At 36.1% G+C, this 22799-nt stretch overlaps 1 protein-coding gene across 7 annotated transcripts in view; it reads right to left on the bottom strand.

The window, feature by feature from the left end:
* The window catches only part of Ralyl (RALY RNA binding protein like), a 781615-nt gene that overhangs the window by 205716 nt on the left and 553100 nt on the right, over positions 1-22799 (bottom strand). The window contains exon 1 of one of the 7 annotated variants that reach the window (XM_026786638.1): positions 9837-9853. The exons of the other annotated variants lie outside the window; for them this stretch is intronic. The gene's annotated coding sequence lies outside the window, so the exon portion shown is untranslated. Of the gene's footprint in view, positions 1-9836; positions 9854-22799 lie in introns of those variants that run through there. 7 annotated transcript variants of the gene reach the window in all.

Here is a 22799-nt window from a genome sequence, read left to right as displayed (position 1 = left end):
AATACAATAAACAGATTACATAAAATTTTGTTGCTGTAAATATTATGAGAAACTTATTTAGAATTACTTATTTATCATTAAGCACTTTTATTCATACAGAAAATGATTTCATAATTATGGAAAGTGTTCCAAATACTAAACCATTATGAATTTAAAAAGCACCTTTGTTTAGAAAAAAGGATGGAGAAGTGGTGCAGGAAAATTGTCTATATTCTGTCAATCATGTTTTAAGTAAACGCCGATAACCAGGCAGGAAGTATAGGCAGGAAAACCAGACAGGAAGTAGAGGCAGAGAAATGAGAACAGGACTATTCTGGGAGAAAGGAAGCTCTTTCCCCAATCCTGCATAGACCATGGAAAAAGCAAGATGTGACCTGCTCTGATGAGAAAGGTACTGGGCTGTGTGGCTAACATAGATAAGAATAATGGGTTAATATATGCTACTAGAGCTAATAAAAAGCTTGAGCTAATGGATCAATCAGTTTATAACTTATGGAGACCTCTGTGTGATTATCTTTAGGGCTTGCCGGCTGTAGGAACCAGGTAGGACAGAAACCCCGACCAGCAGACCCCTCATGTTACAAGTTAATCCACAGTTAATTGGTGTATTCTAGCAGAATAACAACAGTGAAAAGGGATCCTCCATTGCAAACTTTTTTTTCCCATAATAGCTACTTGTAATTAACATAGAATTTCAGATTTAAAAAAAATAGTTAGGATTCTCACAGATTATTTTATCCTGGAGATATTTTCCAAAGTATAAATACCGGAATCTGACAGAGACTGGACCTCTTTTTTTTTTTTTTTTTTGTAAAGAACTCCTCCGTTAGCATAGTCATCTGCCCATACCATACAAACATCATAATGGATGAAGCTACATAGTCAAGTATGGCATATTTTCCACCCCACTGCAGTGCATCCCTCCATACCTGTCAGATTAGAACAAGAATCTGAAAACTAATTTGCAAAGAAGGTAGAATCCTTTCCTCTGGTAAAATTGGAAGACTTAACTGCAGTGGAGCAAGAATTCATGTAAATCTAAATGGAGCCAACAAATCCATTCTTCCTCCCCACCATCAGAAATAGACAAAAATCACCAATAAAAGAAGTCCAAGACCTGGGATAGAATCTGAAAATGTATGAAGCAAAGTTTTCCCTGTATTTATATAGACAATTGTGTCACATCAGAGATTTAATTCATCATGTATCACTTTCTTCCTTGTTTAAATATATTTCAAATTCTGTAAAACACTTCAAAGGGGAGAAAAGTAAAGTAAACAAAACCAGCATTACTATTTTTTGTTAAGTCCAATTTTAATATTTGATATGAAAGATTTAATTTGTAAATCAGTTATTAAGACATTGTAAGTTGATAACATCTACAAGGAGTACTTGAGTTTCAAGAAGAATGAAACTCTTGCACACTAGATTTATAACTCTTACCTTTCAGGAATTTAAAATATTGAAAAATATTCCTGCTAAGGAAGCAGGTTGGATGCCTACAAATTATCAGCTCTATCATTTGTCCAGAAAAGGCAATCCTCCAGAGTCATCTCCAGCTTCATAGCAGAACCTGCTGTGGCTCCCATTCCTCTTTGGCCCCACCACCAGTGCATCACAACGATTGTCTCCTCCAAACTCCTTTTCAATGCTCATAGCATAATCCCAGCCCAAAACTCCAGCAGGCATTCCCAGAGATCTACAGGCAACTCCAACCAAGGAAGCCAGTAGGCAAGAGAAGCAGGTAGGGAAGCTTCAGATCTTGACTCTCCCTTCTCTCCTCCATGAATGATCTCTCTGTATCATTTCCAGCTCTGTAGCAGACTACCTCTGTGCCCTCCCTTTACTCTCTGTCCCCATTTCCAAGGAACTAAGCAGACCCAGTTGGAATGCTATACTTTCCTTCTTCCTGTGGACCCCCTCAGAAATACCTGTCCTAGATGATCCCCACTCCAACTGTTAGTCCCCAAATACTGGAAAACACATTTTACTGGGAATTCCTGGTGGCCACACACAGCAGAATCTCTGAAGAAGTTCCTATTAGGCAATATAGAGCCACCATTTTTCCCTAAGAATAAGAGATGGAAACGGAAACCAAAGAACAAAATGCCCACCCAACAAAGAGAGATATCAACACCTAGAATTAGAATTCTCACATATCAATATGCTTATCAGCATAGTAAAGAGACGATTACAATCAGGACTACTCCTTTAGAGCCAGCAACCTTACTAGTACAGGACAGGGCCTGTGTATTGCAACATAGCTTAAGCACAAGAAAAAAACTTAAAACACCTTTAAATATGGATGAGGTCCTCAAACATAAAAAAATAAATCCCTTAAAGAAATCTATTAACACATAAACAAATAGTGGAAGGAAATAAATAAAGCAGTTCAACACATAGAAATGGAAAGAGAATCAATAAAGAATATCCAAACTGAGGGAAATATGGAAATAAAAAATTTAAGGATTCAAACAAGAACCTCAGAGGAAAGTCTCATGAAGAGACTACAAAAGACAGAAGAGAGAAATTCAAGTATTAATGATAGAAGAACTGGATATCCAAGTCAAAGAAACTGTCAAATATAAAAATTTTTTTAAAAATGTGAAATAAAACAATCAGGAATTCTGGGACACCATGAGAAGACCAAATCAAGAATAATAGAAATGGTAGAAAGTGGAAAAACCTATATCAAAGTCACATAAAATATTTTCGAAATATTTGTCTAACCTAAGGAAGGAGGTGCCTATCAAGGTACAAGAATCAAATAGAATACCAAATTGACTCAACCAGAAAAGAAAGTTCCGTCTTCACATAATAATCAAAATATTAAGTTTATAGAACAAAGAAAGATTAGTAAAGTTACAAGAGAAAAAGACCAAAGGAAAATGTAAATGCAGACCTATTACAATAACAGTTAAATTCTCAGTGAAGAGAATTTAACACACAGGGCCTAGAAAAATGTTCTACAATGTAAAGGGACTACAAAGTCCCTCCCAAACTATGATGTTCAGCAAAATTTTAAAACATGGATAAAATAAGACATCCCATGGCAAAACCAAATTTAAGAAATACCTGTCTACTAATACTGACTCACAGAAGGAACTAGAAAGAAAACTCGAACCTTACAGAGGTTAACTACTCCCAAAAAACCATGAGTCAAGCAAATCAAAATCACGCACACACACACACACACTACAATGATATATCAAGAATATATATATAATCTAAGATATATCAATAATCAACAAACACTGTATATTAATACCTTTTAGTATCAATTCCCAAATAAAAAGACACAGAGTAGCAGAATGGATGTGAAAACGGGATACATGTTCTGATGTATCCCAGAAGAGCACCTTAACATCCATAATAGACAACACCAAATGTTAAAAGAATAAAAAGAAAACATTGCAAGCAAATTCCCTTAAGCAATAAGCTAGTGTAGTCATTTTAATAGCTGATAATATAGACATTTTAATATCTGATAATATATCCAAACTTATCAGAAGAGATGTCAAAGGACACTACAAATAAAACAGTTTACAAAGAGGCAATTCTTAATATTTCACAAGGCCACTCAAGTCATAGAGCAATTATGACTATAGCTCAGTTAACATACTAACCTTATCACAATGATAGTGGGGCACTTCAATATCTCACTCTCAAAAATAGACAGATCATCCATAATAAAACTAAACAGAGACATGCTAGAGATAACCTCCATTAAAAACAAGTGAACCAAACAGATATTTATGAAAATTTTAATCCAAACACCTACAGAAGAGAAAGCAGAGAAAATGTAAGAACCAGAGAGGAAGGAAACCAAGAACTCAAGACTTTCTAAATCAAAATGATAAAAGCTAATATGAAGAGTGAAGCAGCATGCATTGGGAGTACATGAGTCTGAACACATACACAAATATACCCTGTCAGCACATCATGGGACTTTCTCTAAAATCCATCACATACTCCAACAGAAAGTATGTCTCAATCCATTCAAGAAAATTGAAATAGCACCATGAATCTTATCTAAGCACCAAAGATTAAACCCAGATATCAACAAAAACAGAAACAAAAGAAAGCATGTGAACTTATGAAAACTAAACAACTCATTACTGACTGTAAAATGTGTCTAATATAAAGAACCAGAAAGAACTAAAAAGAATATATATACATACATACATACATACATACATACATACATATATATATATATATATCAAGAAAAAACAATCTAATGAAAATGGGGCATAGATCAAAACAAAAAGTTCTCAAAAGAGTATACTCAAACAGTTGAGAAACACTTAAATCTTTAGTATCTTTAGTCAACAGGGAAATGCAAATCAAAGTTTTAAGGTTTCATCTTATACATATCAGAATGGTTAAGATCAATACAAAATGGGACACCTTACGCTACGAGAGGATATATAGTAAGTAAAGGGAACATTCCTCCATTGTTGGTGGGAGTGCTAACTTAAATGCTAACTTATACAGGCGCTATGAAAATAAATGTGACAGTTCCTCAGGTAGATAGAAGTATATCTACCTCAAGATCCAGCTATACCATTCTTGGGCAAATAATGATTCAGTATACCACAGGGAACTTTCACAATCCATAAAAGCCAGAAATTGCAAGCAACCTAGATATCCATTAATAGAAAACTAGAAAAAGATATGGTGGTTGATTTACTCAACTGACTATTATTCAGTTAATATTAATAATTAATAATAACAATTCAGTTAATATTAAAGAAATGAAATCATGAAATAAGGAGATAAACACATGAAATTAGAAAATATAATTCTGAGTGAGGTAACTCAGATCCAGAAAGACAAACATGATCAACCCTTAGCTCATTTATCATGAGAGAATCTTCCTCACAGAGCAGATAGAAACAAATACAGAGATCCACAGTCTGTGCAGAATGAGGGACCATGTAACACTCATTCCTAAATGGGATGGCACCATCATATCTCTCTCCTAAGACATCAACCCTGCAGAAGAGAAGACAGAAAATATGTAAGAACCAAAGGGGATGGAGGAAACCAAGAAAGCATGATCCTCTAAATCAACATGATAAAGGCTTATATGAGCTTCTAGAGACTGAGGCAGCTTGCACTGGGACTACGTGAACTCTGTGTATATTTTATGGCTTCCAAGTTTAGGTTTTAATGGTATTCTTGAGTGTGCAAAGGATTGGATATTGATGAAAATGGAGATGGGGAAATGGGGAGATGTAAAGGGAGCAGAAACTACAATCAGAGCATATTTTGTGAGAAAATTTATTTTCAAAAACAGGGAAAAAAGAAATAAAAAGAAACAGAATATTTTTGGAGCCCTGTTAAGATTTCAGCTATTTAGTCACTAGAAGCTACTACCATGTGGGAACTTTTCCCGCAATAGTTCAGTCTTTTCTGTTAACTTTTCTCTCATCACAGAAGGCAATTGTCCATTTAAATTTCTTCTTACTTCATACATATTTAATTCATATATATTTAATTCACACACACACAACATGTGTGTCGCTAAGAAAACAAGGACCTCTAAATCAACAGGATTTGTGCATGTTTGAACTCATAGATTCTAAGGCAGCATGCACAGGCCTGAAGATATCTGCACCAAGTGGGATCCTAGGGCTGAACGAAGTGGGCACATCAATTAATCAGACCCACATTCAATCTCCAATTGGCAATCTCTTGCAAATGAAAACTTAGCTTCAGTCAAGACTGTTGTGCTGGAAAAACAAATTATTTGTAAGTGTAGGCCAAATGCCCCAGCAGTCAATAACCAACACAAAACAAAGTAAATGGCATCTTTGGGGTTCTTTGTCTCATAATGTCATATCAGGGCTTTTTAATCCTTTTTTCTTTTTCTTCTTCCTTTGTATATATATACATATATATATATATATAAGTTCTAGTTCATTGTATTTAAGGGACTCCTTAGTTTGAGAAGGAGTGGGTCTCTGTTTCTTGTGCCTTCTTTTGCACTCTTTTCCTTCTGTTTTTTCCCTATTCTGATGTTTTAGTTTTTGTTTTATCATATTATGTATTATATTATACTTTATATTATTATCCTTTAGAAGTCAGTTTGTTTCCTACAAAAGACAGAAAGGAATGAACCCAGATGAAAAAAAACTGGGGAAGAACTGGGAGATATAGAGGAGGAGATACTGCAATCACAATATATTCTATTATGTAAAAAAAATCTATTTTCAATAATTATGAGTAAAAGATTAAAAATAATGTCTAAGGATGAAGGAAGGAATCAGTTCAATCTTTCTACCTATAAAAGTCATGGAAACTAGGACATGGGAAGATCATATCATTTTTAGCACTTTCTGAGGTAGCATGGCCAGGTTCAAACCTTGATCATAACCTTGATCATAGTTTTCCAGGCTCTAGAATTATGAAATGGTACATTTTTGTTGTTTATAAAATTCAATTTTTAGTAATTTGTTATAGAAGTCCTAGCAAACTAATATAGCCATCTATACCAACCATTAGCAGAAATGAATACAAAAATAATTATCCCTAGGTGTCTCATTCTAGTAAATAGGCAACTCAGTTAATTGCAATTACTGAATCATTTTGTGTTTGAGACAAGATGTTATTTGGCCTAACATTAATTTGCTTCCAATACCTATGCCTCCAAAGTACTGGATTACAGGTATATGGTATCATTGCCATCTAGCTCCTGACTCGTCTTAGATCTGTTTTTTTTTTTTTTTACTGTCGTTGCTACTATCTTCAGATTCTTACACTCCATATGAAATAAAATAATTAAGATTTATTAAAAATAAAAACAAGCACTACAGTTATACATGATGAAGACAAAATAGCAGTTTGAAATGAATTAACACTATGTGAAGACCAGTCTCCTCAAAGAGAATTAACCTGAACTGTAATCAAAGGACATGTAGTATTAATTTCAGTGCCATCACCCAATATATGTGCTTAATCTAAAACACTGTGAGGCAAATTAGAGTTTCTAGAAAAATTAAATTACAACATGTGATTAAATAGATTAAATTCTAAATTTAAATGTTTAATATCATCTCCATAAAAAGCTTGTACCAACTGTTAAATATCTTAATATTCTATTAAGTAATATTATATTAAGTAACTATGAGTTATTCTTTTCCTGTGTGTGCTACTGTTGAGTGAGGGAGTATCAGGCCCATTACAACATATTTTTCCATGTACTTTCAACTTGATACATGGAGCTAGGTTTGTGGTATGGTATCTTCAGCAAGTAATAGTTATTTTATGGTTTCTTTTTAATCATGAAAAATCAAAATTTTATTTTTACTGCATGTATTTCTGAGAAAGTATGATTTTGAAAGCATTGATTTTGATGATAGAGTTTAATACACTGATGTGCTTGGGACTCCTCTTCACGGGTTATGACTAACCCCTTGTTTCCTCTGCACCAGATACTGTGCTTAAGTCTTGATCTCATGGAAAAGTCATTTTGCCCTTTCTACAGGAAAAAAAAAATTTCTTTAGCAAAACTGCCTGACCTGAGTTTTAGAATCTGAGAAAACTTTCTTTCAATGTATCTCTAAAGGTTTAGGTTCTTTAATGTTTTTCAGTGTTTAGCTTTTACTTCTGATATGAATGAACCCATACCAATGCCTAAAAATTATGTGTTAAAACTAATAGTAATGTAGTATCATAATAATTATTCCCATTTAGTTTTGAATAACTTTCATAGCCTGAACAAGTTACCCAACAGGATTTGGAGGGCATTCAATTTTTACTGCAGCAATTCAAGGAGAAAAAGAATAAAGTTTGATTTTATACCCAGAGTAGAACTTTAAAAGCTGAGGCATAAAATAATCACAAAAGCCAGGCATTTGAGAGATAAGAAGATTTCCTCCACCCCATTACCCCTGGTGAATGTCAAGAGATAACCCACAGACTCAATCACAGTTGCATCCACATCCCTGAGTGAATAAGCACCCCTCCCCCGACTAAGTTGGCTGAACTGTGGGGGGGGGGGGTTGTCTCTGGAAAAAGAAAGGTAAGAGAAGAATAAGCTAAAAAGATGCAGCAGTAGAAACATTGTGGTTTGGTCTCCAAAAAGAGTAGGAAGAAATAAGGGATTTATGTTGGGAACAGACAGCAAGACACAAACATCTTGGATTTAACAAATGGATTGAATGAAAGAAAAAATTACCCCAGTTTATATCTGGGAAGTGGAAGAAGTCAAAGAACATTTCCCTGAATGAAAAGAGGTGTCTCACAAAAGAAAATTTCTGTGTGAATGTTCCTGCAGAGTCAAGATCTCATTTAAAAGAAATCAGTAATTTCAGAGAAACAAAGAAATACACTTTCCGAACATTACTAAGAACTAAAGCATGAGCATGTGATTTCGAATTATCTTATACAGACACTTCCCTAGTACTCATTAGTTTGTAAGAGTAGTTCTGGTACACTCATTGTAAAATAGGGCAGATTACCAATACTCAAAAACTCCATCAATAATATGCAAAAATTAGAACCAGTTAAAATGTCTGCATGGCTTTACATGTGTGAAAATATTACTGAATACATAAATACTGCAATCAAACTTACCTCAGCTTGAAATTAGAACTGCCATTTCTTTGGGAAATGGGTTTTAGAAGAGTAACTGTACTTGTGAATTAATGAGAGATTGAGAGAGAGGATTGTCTGACATCTTACAGAACAGAGGTCTCTTTGGGGTCACATATCAAGAATCCTACATATCAGGAATTTTCATCATGATTCATAACAGTAAAAAATTACAGATAGAAGTAACAACAAAATAAATTTATCATTGGTGACCACACAAGATGAGGAAACATATTAAAGTGTTGAAGCATTAGCAAGGTTAAACACACAGTGACAGGGTACTGCGTAACATAGATATTATGTTCAAAATTTAAGACATAAGTATCTGGGAGTTATGTTATAGGCTCAAACTCCATCCTTGCATCTGTCTCAGGGAGATTGGGTTCAAATCTGTGTGTCTAGGCATTCCAGGAGGTTTAACCTCAGATTCAAGGATGAACACTTGGTGAAGAGTTAGTCTACTTCATATTTCCTTGTTCATCCCTCTCACAACTATATATCTATCCTTCCTCATACTTACTTTTCTAAAATATTTGAGATTATGGTAAAATACGCAGAAAATAAACTTCACAATTCAAATAATTGCCTTTAAGTGAGGAACTGAAAGGGATAAAACACGCTCATATCATCCAGAGCCGTCACCAGCATCCCTTTTTAGAAGTATCACTTTTCTAAAGGCATGTTCATACCTTCTAGGCTTCCATTCTCCCTCTCTTAGCTCTGCTGACCATGTGTGTAGTTAAATGTTACTAACTTATATAGATTATGTAATGAAATTGGAATCATTTAATGCTTGTACATTTCTGAACAGAGTATAGTGTCTCCAAGGTCCATTTGTCAGTAGCACAAGCCCCAAATTCTGCATTATCATTCTAATTTAATTTAAATGCTGACAGAAAAATAGTGCATCTTAATTTATTGAGTTTTACTATATGGAGCAGAAACATCTCCCAAAGGATATGTGCTAAAGGCTTTTTTTCTAACCCATGTTATAAATGGGAGGTGGAAGAATCTTTAGGAGGTGAGATTAGAAGAGTTTTGTCATCATAGTACACCCTAGTGAATGACACTGAGATACCCACTCTTTCTTTGCTTTTTTTTTAAAGTCTATGAGATTTGAAGTTTCCTCCATTGTGTGCTTCCTCTGATTTACTACTTGCCAAAGACTTCAAAGTACCCATGACTAAATAAGTAACCTTGGGCTGAAATTTCTGAGTGAATGACACAACACAAACTTGTCTTCCTTTTAGCTTCTTATTTCAGTTACTCTGTCAGTGTGGCAAAACTGACTCCCACTGACATTCTGTCTTCTCTTCTGTGTTGTAGTATCTGCAATAAAATATCAGCAAATACTCTTGATTGCTTTGGTTGCCCAAATAGAAATGAAACACTGACTACAGCTGTACCCCACATGCTTATCTTCAGAATAAGCTACCTATTCAGTAAACTTCTTAAATATAAACAAAATTGGAGAATAAATTGTCAGTTACCATTCCTTAGGTCAGTATATCTTCCTATATTAATCTCAAACTGACAACGTCTCTCTAAGAGACTCTTTCAGGTTGATAGAGGAAGAAAATCAGCCTGAACTGTAAATGACCTTTACTTTTTAGTTGAATCTCTTATTTTGGGAAAGTTCTTAAAGTCAAACGCTATTTGAAATGAAGGTAGAAGAACTCAATAGCAAAATGACCTTTTGGCATAACAGAAAAGTAAGGAGAGTGAAAACCTCCCTTTCTCACTATAGCTTGCCAGGCAATCGTTGTCTTATTTTAGACTACTGTCACTTGGAATCTATGAAATACATTTTAAAGAAATAATTATATTCCTTCTGAAGTCCATTTGTCTGAGTTAGCACACATAACAGCTATCAAAAGTATTTTGAAAATAATCAAATTCATCCTTAAAACTAGTAGATATCATGACAATAATTTTTTTGATACATCCTGAAAAAATCCAGGAACTATCAGATAGTAGGAAAAGAAAAATAGATCGACTAATGTCAAACTTAATGTTAGTCAGTTTGGTCACCAGAACAGTGAGGAATACTAACAGCTGCTTCTTGTGACTGTCCATCTCAAAAACCCACAACATCCCAGTCACTTTCTATTTTTTCTTATTTTTAACTCTGTCTGTCTGTACACACCATCCTGACAAAGACTGACAGACCTCCTCAAGATTCTGCCACCTCCCATTTATAACATAGGCTGGAAACAAAGCCTTGAGCACTTGTTTTTCATTGGGGCTGGTCCCCAATTAATGGTGCCGCAGGGAGAGGCTGACTGATGAACCCTGAAATGGTGTGGGAAATTCTGTGTTCTGTCAATTACGTTTTAAATAAATGTTGATTGGCCAGTACCCAGGCAGGAAGTATAGGTGGGAAAACCAGACAGAGGTGGGGCAATGAGAACAGGAGTATTCTGCGAAGAATGAAGCACTTTCCCCAGTCCTGCCCAGACCACAGAAGAAGCAACATGTGACCTGCCCCGCTGAAAAAGTTATAGAGCCATGTGGCTAACATATACTAGAATAATGGGCTAATATAAGTTATAAGAGATAATAAGAAGCCTGAGCTAATGGGCAAAGCTGTGTTTTAATGAATACAGTTTCTGTGTGATTATTTTGGGGCTAACCAAGCTGGGCGACCGGGTTGACAAATAAGCCCACATGTTACACCGAAAAACATGGGAGTGCCAGATGTACAGAGAAGCATGTGAGGAACCAGTGAAAAAAAAATGCACCACATGTGGAGAGGTGAGCGCTCAGAAATAAGTGGTCGAATTTATCTACAAAAGGAAATAGACAAACAGAAAAGAAAAAATAGGGAGTAAAATGGCAGTATATAGTTGTAAATTTAGGATAAGGAAATAGTGTTAAGTTATGTATTTTGAAAAGAGCTAAAGTGGAGCATAAACAAAGGCAGAGAAATTTAGAGTTTGTAAATAGCATATTCCCACCCCTATGCTGGCTGCATAGCTGCTGTGATTTTGGCTTGCTCCCTGACTCTAGAAGCCAAGGTGAGGCCCTACCTTCCCCTACAAGAAGCACTGCTATGGTCGCAGAGATGCAGCTTCTATTTACTGCTGCACGGGTAGAGAGAGTGAAGAAAAAGCATCAGTTGGCCTCAACATCGCCTAGGATACTGCTGAGATTTCGCAGGCCACACACATGCGCTGTTGCCAGCTGAGTTTGATCTGTGCTGTATGGTAGTACTAGGAAAGGCAAGCAGAAGTTTAGAGAGCTAATTTTAACTCCACAGTCAGCACCCAGAGTCGGTCAAAAGAACAGAGGAGAGGATTCAGAAGTCATTCTAATTTTATGATTCCGAGTTAAAATAAAAAGCGAAGATAGCAAAAATTGGTGTAGCTACACCCACCAGAGCTTTTGGTCACGGGCTACAGTCTTAGAGTCACTACAATGGCAGAGAGAGAGAGAGCCTGTAAATGTATCAACAACCCCTAACACGGACCTCTGATGGGTCTTTTGAACTTAGAAAGCATGGCCTGTGCCCAGGAAGAACAGGGAATGAGAGATAGACACTGCCTGGTCCATAGCACCCAGGCAGGCCAAGCAAAGTGGCTGGCGGAGGGAACATGTCCTGCACCTCGACACACAGCTCGGCATCAGCTAAGAGCCTAGCCTGAACTGAAAGGCAAGTTTGCAAATGAGGTAGCCTCAGAAAAGTACAGATTCAGGACAGGTAAGATCTGTGAAAATAATAAGCAGGTTAAATATGATTTTTCCCCATTTTTGCTTCTTTGTCAAAAATCTGGTTTTCATGGGCATGCGAATTGACGTCCAAAGTCTTTGATTCAGTTCCTTTGGTCCTCGTATCTGTTTTATGCTATTATCAGGCTGTTTTCAGTGCTGTAGCTCTGTAGTAGTGTTTGAAGCCAGGGATTGTGATACCTTCAGAAGTTCCTTTATTGCACAGGATTGTTTTGGCTGTCATAAGATTTTGTTTTTGAGTATTGTTCTTTCGAGGTCTGTGAAGAGTTTTGCTGTGATTTTAATGGGCATTTTCATTGAATCTGTAGATTGCTTTTGGTAAGACTGTCATTTTTTAAAATGTTGGTTCTGCCTTCCTAAAAGCATGGGAGATCTTTCTCATGTCTTCAGTTTCTTTCCTAAAAGATTTAAAGTTCTTGTCATATAGGTTTTTCTACTTGCTTATTGTATTTTATGGTATTTGTAGCTATTTGTGAAGGGCGCCTGTTCTCTGATTTCTTTCTTAGTTCATTTATCATCTGTATAAAAGAGGAGTATTTAGGTTGTCTCCAGATTCTGGCTATATCAAATAATGCTGCTATAAACATAGTTGAATACATGTTCCCACCAGCAATGGAGAAATGTTCCCTTTATACCACATTTTCCTCAGCGTAAATTATCAGCAGTGTTTTTTATCTCGACCATTCTTACAGGTATAAGACGAAATTTCAGAGTTGTTTTGATTTGCATATCTCTAATGACTAAGAATACTGAGCATTTCTTATCTTTCAGTCATTTTAGGTTCATCTGTTGAGAGTTTTCTGTTTAGGTCTATATCCTACATTTTTTATTGGATTATTTGTTCTTTTAATGACCAATTTCTTGAGTTCTTTGTATGGTTTGGAGATCAGTCCTCTGTCCAATGTGGATTAGAAAGGTCTTTTCCCATTCTATAGGCTGATGTTTTGTCTTGTTGACTATATCCTTTGCCTTACAGAAGCTTCTCAATTTTAGGAGATCTCATTAATTAATTGTTTATCTCAGTGTCTGTGCCACTTGGTTTGTATTTGAGATGTGCCAGTGCATTTTAATGTACTTCCAAATTTGTCTTCTATGAGGATCTGTGTGGGTGGATTTATGTTCAGGTCTTTGATTAATTTGTATGTCAGTTTTGTGCATAGCAATGAATTTGGATCTATTTTCATTCTTCTAAAACTTTATTTCAAATTTCCTATGAGAGACCTTGAGCCATTAAGTAAAATTCTTAAAGGGAGCATTGATCCAAATTTCAGCAGGCAGATTACAGAAGCTGCCAGACAGGTACCCAAGCAGGTAGAGTATGCTATACAAAAGCAGCAAGTATGTTATGTTAATTATATTAAACCCTTATTTTTAAGCAGTAGCTTGCTTAATACAGAAGAACTGGATAGAATTTAGGAGATATTTTGGCAAGGAACCAGCTATAATCAATGTTCCTTATATTGAACAACAGAATAATTTCTCAGGTTATCATTGCTGCTATTCGCACAACTATATTCTTTGTAACGTTATAGCAAAAGATCTCATAAAGGATATTATGCTAAATTTTACAGATTGCTCTTCCAATGGAAGAGCTGCATATATTATTATTAATGGTAAAAAGAAATTATGCAGTATGTCCATAAGTCCTTGAAAACAAGTTAAAAGGATAAAAACAGAGAATTAAGGATCACCATGTAATGCCTTAAGTCGTGCACCTTTTATGGATGCCTGTGAGCAATCTGCTGCAGATAAATTTTTGGCATGATGGCACCAAGGCAATCTTGCTAAAGCAAGGCAAAAAAAAGCCCTTGCACTGGATAATAAAAAAGACCTGACTCTGTATTAATTTGGGGTCGAGGAAGTGTTTGTGCTTTTTTTCAGAGGAAGAAAATGGAGACAGATGAGATGATTGCATATACAGCAAAGGAGTACCAGCTGATGACATGGCAGCTGCTAAAGCCCCCCCACTTGGCCGCCATCACTGCTCTGCACTGCTGCAGCCGTTCTGCACTGTGAATGCTGGGCTGCTTCTGGACACTCGGGACCCACACTGCCACTGAGTCCCTGCTGAAACAACTATGATACACACAACCTGCTGTAGTCTGAATCCTGTTTATTTTGGAGCTGGACTAGAAACACAGACTGAACATTTGACTGTTTTGGTCTTTGGAACACAGAAGTTATTTTGATTAAAATATCGGTCCTGAGAACTGAGACCTAAACTTTCCCCTCAGTGTAAGAAGGACTCAAAATAAGGAGTAACTAAAGCCCATATTCACATACAAGGAGGGTAATCTAAGTGTTTGACTTCTGCTCAGAGACTGGGACTGTTATTTAGTAGCGGTAATGTCAGTGGACTCTCACCCATCAAAAAAAAAAAAGTTCTTGTCAGCATTCAGAGATGGGGTTGAATCTTCTTCACCTCATACACCTAAGTCAAAGACTCATATATTTAAAATTCCTGTTCCAATGCCGGGCAAGGCTGGGTAAATGAAGAAGCCTTCACCTAAGCCAGACACAATCATCTGTCCTGTTACAGAAGCACAGGCTTTATTAAAATTAATAAGAAAGAAGGAATTGTAGGGGCCAAGAAATGCAAATCCATTTTCCACCTTGTCTGGCGGTCAGAGAATCAACTTACAGACACAATTTGCACCTTCCACACAGGAGGTGGCCACCTGGCTTTTTTGAAGTAAAGCAAATTTAGCGCCATCCTTAGTGTCAGGATATGCTAATGTATTTCTGCTCCTTTCCATTGTAACTACTAGGTCACGGGGGAAGAGGTGTTCTCAGCCTCTGTGACCAAGTAGATGTAAATAAAACGTGACTTGAGTCATTCCTGCTACCTAGGAAACAATGTTAATTAAGCTTTTTGTTACTTTCTCCCCAGTTTACATTAATCTAAAAGCTGTTTGAAAAATAAACGCGGGCAATTTCAGGATCTGAATAATCCCTGAAACTCCCTTCCAATACTGTCCTGTGAATTGAGTCTTTGCTTTTCCCATGCCTCTATGTGGTAAGAAATATTTTTTGCTGGGGCTGGTCTCCAACAACATATTTTCCCTTTGCTATGGGTAGTTCTTCAAAAAATTTAAATAATCCCAAATGTTTTTAGAGACACTATTTGTTTGAATAGTGAGACCTGTTGTTGGCAATTTTACTGATTAGAAACTTCTGTTCTAAACAATTTTAGCCACTCTATATGAAAGGTTAAACAACCACCCATGAGTAAGATGTTATGTAGATAAAAGGATAAAACTGTAGTGTAAGATGGCACCTTGCTGCTGTTCTACTGAAATACATAATAAACAAGATTATCAAGGACAGTAACGCACCTTAACAAATTATTTTTTTCTTCTGTACAAAATTTTGTATATATTAAATATTGTTAAATAGTGTATAAAGAAAGGATTTCTGTGACCTTATGTCTCTGGTTAGTTTTGTTTACTAACATTCCTGTGATAAATGTGGAACATGGATGAAATGGTATTAAGGGTAGTTGGCAGCTACCAGCAGTGCCCAGAAGATGAAACACGTGGCCATGACCTTCTTTGTCCTATTCCAGATGAGACCCAGGATCTGTTCTATTGTACACCTGCTCTAAGTCACATGCAGGGAACAATCCCAAAGCTATTTTCAGTGGGGGTGTTCTTCTTAAAAAATAATAAACGGGGGGTGCAGGGGGTGTTCTTCTTGAACACGGGGCACAGGACAGACACGCACGGCGGAACAAACACAGACACGACACGGCGGCTCCCACGTGGGTTCGCTTTAATGGGGGAGGGAAACACAAAAGGGCGAAGGATGTGGGACACACAAGGAAAAGGCAGGACGAGGAGCGAGGCCTCGTGTGGCCCCTGCCTTTTAACGGGGGGGCCCAAGGCAATCTGGGAAGAATATCTCACACCTGTGCGCAGGTGTGCGCACAGGCAACCATAGTCCAGGGGGAGTTTGGGAGTTGTAGTTTTCCAAAAGAACAACAGGGGGCACCTGATCCTGCTTAGTAGCCATGTACAAGTACATTGTGGTTACTAGAGCAGGATGAGATGATTTTTTTCTCTTGCTTCCTAATAAAAATTACTCCTCTCTTCCTTCTATGATTCTTGTCTTTCAATTTCCACAGACCTCAGTGCACATGATATACAAAAGTACATAATTATAATAATAAACAAAATATACTACTGTAGTCATATCTGGAAATTAACCCTTGGATCATGTGTGCTTTCTCAGACACCCTTCAATGTTAAATAATCTAGTCAAGACAATAATTCCTAAAACCAGTGTAACACAAAAGGCTGCCTTTTAGTTTAAAAACCTTTAGTTACGGCACTACACACTTACTTTGACTCATTTTAACTCTTAACATTATAACACAGATTCATAATTACCCACAATGTACTATGGGAATGTTGACACAAGTACTCCTTTCTCAGAATCCTTCACAGTTTTTGATATCTTCTCTTCCCAGAGGAACAGCATGTTTTCCTGAGGACAGTTCAGAGAATGGAACCTGTCTTTACAGTCCCTGGATGCCTCCCACAGCTCCATAGGCACCTGCAACTGTACTATCTGCACTCCATTCTCTCCTCTCCCCAGTACCACGGTTTGTTCATAAATAGGTAGGGCTTCATTCCTACCTATTGATGCCCCTGTTCAACTAGGAACTAAACCTTCAAGACAAGATTTTCATCCTATTTTTTTCAAATATATCTTTCACACAATTATACTACAAATATGATGCCACTGTGGTTGCCTGCTCAATTAAATAACTGTATTTTATTTTAGTTTATTATATTATCATAGAATGGATTTATAAAGGTCTCTAGTAAACCATACTGCACCAGTTTGGCTATCAGTTACTCCTTTCATGTGTTTTAGAATTCATCTGAGTACTGTGTTTTAAATTTTTTAAATTTTAAGAATTAACTGCTTAAAATCATACCCTAATTGCAGAACAAATTACTGTTATCCTGTTTTTGTTGAAACTATATTTAAATATTCACATTTCAAGATAAAATACACTTCTCACTACTCAATAAATTATCACCATTTTTGAAGAATTGTACAAAAACTCATTTGGAAAAATTCTCCTTAATTCATATTTTTTCTTAAACACTTTATATTTTTCCTTTGTATTTTATTTATTTTTCGACTTTATTATCTAATTTTTTTCTATTGTGTCTTGCATTTTTATTTTATTTATACTAAGCTAAAGGCTGTTCAATTAATCAATAACCAACTTTACAGATATCTATCTTCTATTTCCAGTGATAATATACTATCCAGTATACACTCATTATATTTGAATGAAGAGAAACACTTCATATTGTTCCATAAGTTTCTAAAAAGAAACCCTATATTATTAAACCTGAGTATTTTCTTCCAAATATAATTATTAAAATGAACTTAGCTCTCAATATGACGCAAGTAAGTAGAAACATATGAATGCAAAATTTTAAAATTAAAAATGAGGCACAATCAAGCACTTATTAACTTTGAATTTCTATTAGTTTATTTTAAGTTTTATAATTTAAATATCAGTTTTTTGATACATATTAATATACAATTATCAAAATACTTCTTCCATGGGCATTTAATTTTTCAATTAGTATTGTAATTAATGGTTAGTTTTAGAATAAAAGCATAATTTGAACTATATTTTATCAATTAAGGCTATCCAGTTTAAAATTCCATAAAAATTATAAACACTCATTAATCAACATATCAATAAATTTGGGAAGCCATTTAGAAAGCTTTCACTGGTGTTTGAGACATTTATGTGAATATAATACCAAAAATGTCAAAAATGTCAAGATATTCAGATTTATGATTTACGGACTTCAAAAGTATGAGCAGTTACTATAGTATAAGAGTTTATTGCTATCTATAAAGCTCACATTAGCAATAATATAAACCATTGTTCATCAAGTCATTGATAGCAAACAGTGTAATTTTTGTTCCCAACTCTTTTTTTTTTCATTTATAAAGCTGATATAAGTAAAAAATAAAAATATATGAGAAACATCAGTGGAAGCATTGTTGATGATGATACAAGTCTATCTCTGAGGAGTATCTGCACAATCTGTGCCTACTTCTTGCTGACAGTGAGCCTGATATCCTGCAATGAACATGCATGAATATCAAGACTGGAATTTTGTCAGGAGCCAATTTCCTCCTAAAATCATTGCAGGAACCATCACCCTGGGGAGTCTGCAGAGAACCCCACACCCCTAATTGTGTTAGGAATCATTCTATTGACAGAGCCTACCCCACACCCAAATTGGCTGTTAATGAAGAGCTATCTGTTAGAGGAACCCACCCCACATTCCAAACTATCTAGAGAACTAGGTGTGTCAACTCGTGACTTCCTGGCCTACAGTGACCTGACCGAAGGTAACCTCCTGGCTACGTGACCAAAGTGAACCATGTGACCAATGTGAACCACGCGGCAAGAGCCCAGGCCCCTGTGCCCACCCCCTAACTCCTTACCCTATATAAGCTGTACCCTATCTCTAATAAACTGAGGCTTTGACAAGAATCTTGTTTAGCCTCCTTCTTGTCTCCTAGCTCATATCTTCCAGATAGTGCCTCTCTGGGACCCTGGAATAACTGACTGCAGGGTGGGTTACAACCCCTAGACTGAGTAGCCCACCCAAAAGCGGTTTACAGAATTTAAATTGTCGCTTTAACACAACAAGGAGTCACAAACTATCTCTACCAAGTTTTGATTGCCTTGTCTCTGACAGACTTTCTGTGTTTCTTCCTGAATGTCCTCTGATTATTTTACCCTCAGTTACTCCCAACCCTGTTTCTCCTTAATTCCTGCTTTTCAAACTTCAACTCAAAGTCTCTTGGCTTTTTCTGATAATGCCTTCTAATTTGGATGATACCCTCTCGCTTCCATGGGCTGATAAATATCATTGTTAAAGGACTAAAAGAAATTATACTTTTCAAAATCTTGTATTAAATAAAAGTTCATGAGAACACAAAGGTTTTAATTTATTTGACTACCTTTCAGTAACAAGTATTTGTCTGGTGCTTTTTTGACCTAGATGGCTTGTTATTATTGAACATTTTTTCCTCAATAACCTGAATGCTAAGAATTTGAAGACCAAGATGGGAGCAGATGTAGTGCCTATAAAAGTTTAAGTGCTTATTAATAGGTGGAAAGATTTATCATTTGTCCTCAAATTATGAAAGGTCAAGAGTCTTTCTAGAGTCTTCTATTTGAGGATGCAAGTTAGCATTATATAATCCATGATTATTTCTGTGATTACTATTACATGATTATTATTATTGGGCCTTCTCAGAGGCCCAATTCCATCATCACTAAAATGGGTTAGGTTTTTTGATGGAGAGATATATAGAATCTGTCAGCACTACATATACAACATATAACCAAAATCTTCTAAATGAAAATATGTGTTTGATTTAAAGCTAGATCCCACAGTTGCTTTGAATAACCTGCTCTTAACTTGATAAATATCCTCTTCCATGGCACTCTATGAAAACATGAAAAAATGTTTAGAATAATTTACTAAATACCTCATGTTGAAAATAAGAAAATAAGCGATCTAAAATATCTCTTTCCATTTTGACTCCTGATAATATATAAAGTAAGATTTTTGCTTAAAAGGTTAACATAATGTTTATATTTGTCAGCAGACAGAGTTTTATTACAAAGAAAAGCTAAATATAAGTCATACAATAAGAACTGAGACTTTCTTCATATCCATGAAATTTAAAACGTATCTCTTACTTGTCTCACTAAGTATCAGGAGATTAGTAGTCACACCATCCAATCATTGTCTACCAACCTTATACCTCTAAAAATCTTCTTTAAATGTAAGACCAAGACCTCATCTAAAAGTAGGAACTTAACAGTATGGGTCTGGGGATAGGAGCATGACATAAATTTACTGCCATTTTAGGAATATTGTTAAGATATTTTTGTTTTACAAATCTTGCAGATGAGCTGGTTACTGTTTCAAAAAACAAAAGAAAAGGCAATTAGAGCAAGATGGGAGCATTCAGTATCTTGGAAATATTGAAAGGCCATTTCCTGAACCCTGTGCTTAGCATCAAATATGGTAAGTGGGCTTGTAGGGAAGGGTATTAGCCCTATTACTCAAACTGAGTAAGCAAACAAATGTTTCACTTGTGAAGAGTATTACATGACTCTTCCTAGAATTGCCAGAAGGGGCACTTGAAAGAGTGGGGGGGGGGGGAGCAGGTCAACCGGTGCTACACACACTGCAGCTTGCAAGATGATATAAAATCAAAGAAAAGCTCCAAAGGAGCATGGGGTCCTTGGGGGAGGGTTGAAGGGGAGGGGAGAGACAGGGAGGGGAACAGGGGAACAGAGAAAAATGTAGAGCTCAATAAAAATCAATAAAATAAAATAAAAAAAAACTAAGTATAGCTCTTCTGGGACCACACACACTCTCTACACCGACTGCCTGAAAAAAAATGTGTTCCAAGCAAACCCATGTGCTCATGCAAAGCTACTGAAGGAGGTCTACAAATTAAAGTTTATGAGGAAAATTAGAGAAAAATAAAGAATAAAAAAAAGGCAATTAGAGTTGCTTTTTTTCTATGGACTCTATAAGGAATAAACTGAAGTCTGTTGTTAGCTGCATGCCAATGATTACTCTAAGTATCAAATTAAAGACATTGTTAGATGTGGCAAAGAGCTGTGAAGAACTCAATTCAGTAAAATTTCATACACACATATACAATACACACACGTATATATGGAGAGAAATAGAGACACAGAGGCAAAGACACAGAGAGACTGAGTTTAAATGGAATCATACTGTAATAGGTTCATGATAGACCTACCAGATACCACAAGCTAACAAACGCATAGCAAGTACCAGCAATGGGTATCTGTTTTAGATTTGTGGGCCAGTGAGCTCCCATAGACACTCAGCATTTACTCTTGTTGCCAATGCTATGATCTACTTTACAGAACTTGAAGATAAGATCTTGCTACTAAAGATACTGCATACTTGAGTCATAAAAGACAGATAGATGGAACTAGTACTGACCTGAAAGCTTTATCCTCAAGGTTAAATTTTATAGTGCTGGAAGGTATAACATTCACAGTAAGTGATGGAGGAGAAAAGCAGTCGCCATTCTTACCCATTTGAGAATCCTGCTAGTGGCAAAGCATCTGGCCTAGTGAGACATACCTAGTGCTACAATGGTAACATGAATATAATGGGTCTAAATACCCATTTTCTGATTGAATGTAAGATCCAATCCATGAGATGAAACTCATATCTAGCATTGTTAATGAGACAAAGAACCTGTGGCTAAACAGGTTATAGGCCATAAGGGAGAATTTATTATTACTATTGTACTAAGTGAACACAGATTAAAACCACTACCTAATGATTTATTGTTACTACCATCGATTAATGATTCTATGCCCCTCATCAGAGAAGTTTCTACTTACAGTAAATAGTAGTTAATAGAATACCACAACTAGTTTAGGTACAGAGAATAAAGATTATCAGTCTTAAAAAGGAAATTTTCATCACACCCCATCCACCCAAGGCTCAAGAATCATACAAATGGGAATGAAATGACAGTTATATCATAGGGGATAGGTTGACTATAAGAGCCAAAAGAGTGGATGGTTACAAGCAAAGATTGTTTTCTGGATACAGCAGAACATTCACACACATGAACTTACAAAGCTTATAACAACATTCATAGGACTTGAGATTGCTAGACAAAATCTCAGCATGGAGAAGGGGTATGGACATTAAGTCCCAATACTAGCTGAGGAACTAATTGCAATTGTTAGCTACTTAGTAAGGGAGAGCCAATTTTCTTTAATAGTATGACCTCTTAGTAAGTTAGCAATATCCTAGTGTAAGGCTACACTGGCGTGGGATTCCCCTCTGTATGCTGTGAATGTGTTTTATTACTATTGGTTAATAAAAAACCTGATTTGGCCTATGACAGGACAGAATAGAGTTAGGCGGGAAAACTAAACTGAATGCAGGGAGAAAGATGGTGGAGTCAGGTCGATGCCATGTAGCTACTGAAGGCTAAAGTCACCCAAATCTTACTGGAAGGCAACAATCTCATGAAGATATACTGATTAATAGAAATGGGTTAATTTAAGATATAAGGCCTAGCTAGGTATACAACTAAGCTATTGGCCAAACAGTGTTGTAATTAATATAATTTCTGTGTGATTATTTAGGTCTGTGGGGCCAGAAATGAAACAGAAGATTTTGTAAGCAAGTGGCACAAACATGGGGCAACTACATCTAAGTAAAACCTGAGAGACTGGGAAGAAATTCTACACACACACACACACACACACACACACACACACACACATCTAAGTCAAACCTGACAGACCTTGGGAAGAGATTCTACACACACAGAAAGAAAGAGAGAAAGAAAGAAAGAGAGAGAGAGAGAGAGAGAGAGAGAGAGAGAGAGAGAGA

This window comes from Microtus ochrogaster, linkage group LG5, assembly GCF_000317375.1.
Source record: "Microtus ochrogaster isolate Prairie Vole_2 linkage group LG5, MicOch1.0, whole genome shotgun sequence".
In the NCBI taxonomy this organism is placed as follows: Eukaryota; Metazoa; Chordata; class Mammalia; order Rodentia; family Cricetidae; genus Microtus; species Microtus ochrogaster.
Note: the sequence above shows the minus strand (reverse complement) of the source record. Positions and strands in the feature narration are given on the sequence as shown.